At 47.0% G+C, this 4,717-nt stretch overlaps 1 pseudogene; it reads left to right on the forward strand.

The window, feature by feature from the left end:
* Positions 1-4,019: 4,019 nt before the first annotated feature.
* Positions 4,020-4,195, forward strand: LOC144504966 (U2 spliceosomal RNA; annotated as a pseudogene).
* Positions 4,196-4,717: the final 522 nt, after the last annotated feature.

Genomic DNA, 4,717 nt, shown 5'->3' on the forward strand with positions numbered 1-4,717 from the left:
GGGGGGGGAGTTAATTCTATCCCATCACATTTCTAATTCTAATCATTCCTGTTATAAATGCTACTTAGATTATATTTCACTTGCCATGAATGTTGTTTTTTTTCCTCTCCACCAGCAAGTTCAGAAGAAGTAGAAATTATCTTATTACCATTTCCCAAATTATCTTCTAAACTTGGAAATGCAGCTCTTAGAATTTACTGCAAGTTGGCGGTTGCTAAACACAATTCCAAAGGTTGTTGAATCAAGCAACGGTTATTTGTACACGCACCTATATGTTTCATTACACAACTTCAATAAAGGCCTGGATATGTACCTCGGTGGATTTTGCAAGTACAGGCAGCAGAGAGAAGAGATTCCACAGCTATGATAATGCACGTGCACTTAATTAATGAAACTGTCAAAGTACTCGGCTGTGAGTATGTGAAATATACTGGGAGGGAGGCCAGATGGATTTCTGGTGGGGTGGGAGGGGCGAGGAGGCCAGATGGATCTCTGGTGGGGTGGGGGGGAGGCCAGATGGATCTCTGGTGGGGTGGGGGGGAGGCCAGATGGATCTCTGGTGGGGGGAGGGAGGCCAGATGGATCTCTGGTGTGGGGAGGGGGAGGGAGGCCAGATGGATCTCTGGTGGGGTGGGGGGAGAGGAGGCCAGATGGATCTCTGGTGGGGGGGGGGAGGGAGGCCAGATGGATCTCTGGTGGGAAGGGGGGGAGGCCAGATGGATCTCTGATGGGAGGGCAGGGGGGGTCCGCTGCCACTCTGTGGGCAATCAGTGGGGGGGGAAGGGGGCAGGGGGTCACAATCGGTCTGGGTAGCGGGGGGGTGGTTGGATAAGGGGGAAAGTTATGTTGTGGGGTGATATCTGTGGGGGGCCATCGCTCCCGGGCCGCTTTATCCGCTTTTTGCGGCCTGAGAGCGATGTGACAGCGGCGCGATTTTCAATTTTTTTTCTAACTGCGCATGCGCAGTTCAGAGCTCCGATCGTTTTGGGCGCACTAAGCCCTGCCCACAGTGCGATTCAGACTTGCAATTTTTTTTTCAGGCAGAGTGCGTATGGGAGCACCTGAAAGCAGATTCCCAAGTCAGATCTGAATTGCGCCCAGATTCAGCACTTAGAATGAAAATGGTAAAATCGGGCCCATAATGTCCTTAGGAGGGCCCAGGCAATTGGAAGGGTTCCATACTTGCACATCATCACCACAATGGAAGAGGGAGTCATGGACATCACCAGGGTTATGGACCACAAGGAAGTTTGGCAAGGCAAGATGGGCAGTCTTGGTGGAGATGTTGCGTACATTAAGAGGGTGCATTCCACTCCAACCCATTCAAGAGAATGCATTGGGAGGCCTCAGCACTGTGGAGACTTCTGCTCACCAAGACTAGTTCTTATGATTTATCTTGTAAGCTGACAGTCAGATAATAAGATCAACTTCTTCATCATCAGCGAGCCAAGCTCTGCCAGGGCGGAGCTCAGGCCAAGCACTACCTTAGCTTACAATCCACCTGTGCAAATATTGTCACTTTGTTGTGTCCTCACATGCAATTAGATAGGTTGGAACTGGGTGCTGAACATGTTGCTAGTATGTAGGAGGAGGTGACAGAGGGAGCAGCAGGTCGGGGCATTCCCCCATTGGAAGAAGGGGAACAGCCACAGTCCTGCTCAGCTGAGATGCATGGTTTCAGGAGTCACAGGAAAGGAGGTTCTATCCAGATTGACAGCAGCAATGTTTTCACATGTCAGAGTTTCCTCAGGCAATGCAAGGTCACGGACTGAGAATGGAGGAGTCCACCCAACACATGTGCATCACCATATCTTGGCTTTGATGACAAGAACTCCTCTTTTGAGAGACAGGTACACATCATGAAGAGTCAAATGCGGCAGAACCTACAGTGCACGCAGAAGAATTGCTGCTGCTATCCCAGAATACAGTAAGAAGTCTCACAACACCAGGTTAAAGTCCAACAGGTTTATTTGGTAGCAAATACCATAAGCTTTCGGAGCGCTGCTCCTTCGTCAGATGGAGTGGAAATGTGCTCTCAAACAGGGCACAGACACAAAATCAAGTTACAGAATACTGATTAGAATGCGAATCCCTAAAGCCAGCCAGGTCTTAAAGGTACAGACAATGTGGGTGGAGGGAACATTAAACACAGGTTAATGAGATGTGTATTGTCTCCAGACAGAACAGCTAGTGAGATTCTGCAAGCCCAGGAGGCAAGCTGGGGGTTACTGATAATGTGACATAAATCCAACATCCCGATTTAGGCCGCCGTCCTCATGTGTGCGGAACTTGGCTATCAGTTTCTGCTCAGCGACTCTGCGCTGTCGTGTGTCGTGAAGGCCGCCTTGGAGAATGCTTACCTAAAGATCCAAGGCTGAATGCCCGTGACTGCTGAAGTGCTCCCCCACAGGAAGAGAACAGTCTTGCCTGGTGATTGTTGAGCGGTGTTCATTCATCCGTTGTCATAGCGTCTGCATGGTTTCCCCAATGTACCATGCCTCGGGACATCCTTTTCTGCAGCGTATCAGGTAGACAATGTTGGCCGAGTTGCAAGAGTAGGTGCCATGTACCTGGTAGATGGTGTTCTCACGTGAGATGATGGCATCCGTGTCGATGATCCGGCACGTCTTGCAGAGGTTGCTGTGGCAGGGTTGTGTGGTGTCGTGGTCACTGTTCTCCTGAAGGCTGGGTAGTTTGCTGCAGACAATGGTCTGTTTGAGGTTGCGTGGTTGTTTGAAGGCAAGAAGTGGGGGTGTGGGGATGGCCTTGGCGAGATGTTCGTCTTCATCAATGACATGTTGAAGGCTCCGGAGGAGATGCCGTAGCTTCTCCTCTCCCGGAGCGGACCCTGCCACAGCAGCCCTGCCACAGCAACCTCTGCAAGACGTGCCGGATCGTCGACACGGATGCCATCATCTCACGTGAGAACACCATCTACCAGGTACATGGTACCTACTCTTGCCACTCGGCCAACATTGTCTACCTGATACGCTGCAGGAAAGGATGTCCCGAGGCATGGTACATTGGGGAAACCATGCAGACGCTATGACACGGATGAATGAACACCGCTCAACAATCACCAGGCAAGACTGTTCTCTTCCTGTGGGGGAGCACTTCAGCAGTCACGGGCATTCAGCCTTGGATCTTCAGGTAAGCATTCTCCAAGGCGGCCTTCACGACACACGACAGCGCAGAGTCGCTGAGCAGAAACTGATAGCCAAGTTCCGCACACATGAGGACGGCGGCCTAAATCGGGATGTTGGATTTATGTCACATTATCAGTAACCCCCACAGCTTGCCTCCTGGGCTTGCAGAATCTCACTAGCTGTTCTGTCTGGAGACAATACACATCTCATTAACCTGTGTTTAATGTTCCCTCCACCCACATTGTCTGTACCTTTAAGACCTGGCTGGCTTTAGGGATTCGCATTCTAATCAGTATTCTGTAACTTGATTTTGTGTCTGTGCCCTTTTTGAGAGCACATTTCCACTCCATCTGACGAAGGAGCAGCGCTCCGAAAGCTTATGGTATTTGCTACCAAATAAACCTGTTGGACTGGTGTTGTGAGACTTCTTACTGTGTTCACCCCAGTCCAACGCCGGCATCTCCACATCATGGCTATCCCAGAATGCCAGTTGGTGTTGATATTTTCATCCCCTACATGATCCATGAGGTATTTCCCATAAAACACCTTCGGACGTAACACACAATAGTTTTTTTAAATGATTTTTTAATAGAGCTAAGTAATTCTGTTAATACATTTATTTTTCTTTTAACATAAACATTTGCATATCCGTTACAACTCTAAGCAAATGTGTGGTCTTACATTGTGTATTAGCTGGCTTTTCATTTACTTTGAATATCACTATGTAAGTGTTACATTCAACACAGCCAGAAAGAAATACAATCTGTCTCACATGCTGGGAACACCTGAGGCATTCATTGCACAGCCTGACTCGTCAACTCCCAGCTGACTTTTCTGCTTGACAGCTTTTCAAAATATTAATGTCGCTGAAAGACCGCTTCTCGGCCTTTTGGCTAAGATCAAGTGTAGTATCGACATGCTGCGCTTGGTTGAAGTCATTATGTTACATTTTAGCTTCATTTGAAGCAATTTTTAAAAGCGGCATCTTGGCCTTTTGGCTAAGATGCAAATGAGATCAAGCCTTGGAGGAGGAGCTACTCCTACTCCAATCAGGTTGGATCATGTAGATCAAGCCCAAGACAGGAGGTGAGAGGCCTGTCTTGTCAGCTTGGATCGGGAATGTCTCAACTTGTTGAGACTCTGAATTGGACTTGATTTGATTGAATTGGAATAAAAATACAAAAAAAAGATCACATGATGATAACATGCAAGGGCAGCAAATGATAAAAGGGTGCTTTGGGAACAGAATTTAAATGAGTCTTTTTCAAAGCTATGCAGATTTTTTTGGTATTTTAAACAAAGCTTTTATTTTAATGTACTGTTCCATTAATAAATAAGTCCATTAAATTATTGAATGTGAGCTACATTTTCTTAGTTCTTATTTATTTGCCCAAACCATAAGCTTGTCAGAATGCTCGTTATGTGGATAATTAACCATTAGTAATGGCCAAATGTGTTAATAAAACGTATGAATTCTATTAGTTCACAAACTTCATCAAGTTTTTTCATCATTATGACTGCTTAAATCGATTTGATTTGATTTATTGTTGTCACATGTAATAGTATACAGT

Source organism: Mustelus asterias, chromosome 15 (assembly GCF_964213995.1).
Source record: "Mustelus asterias chromosome 15, sMusAst1.hap1.1, whole genome shotgun sequence".
Classification (NCBI taxonomy): Eukaryota; Metazoa; Chordata; class Chondrichthyes; order Carcharhiniformes; family Triakidae; genus Mustelus; species Mustelus asterias.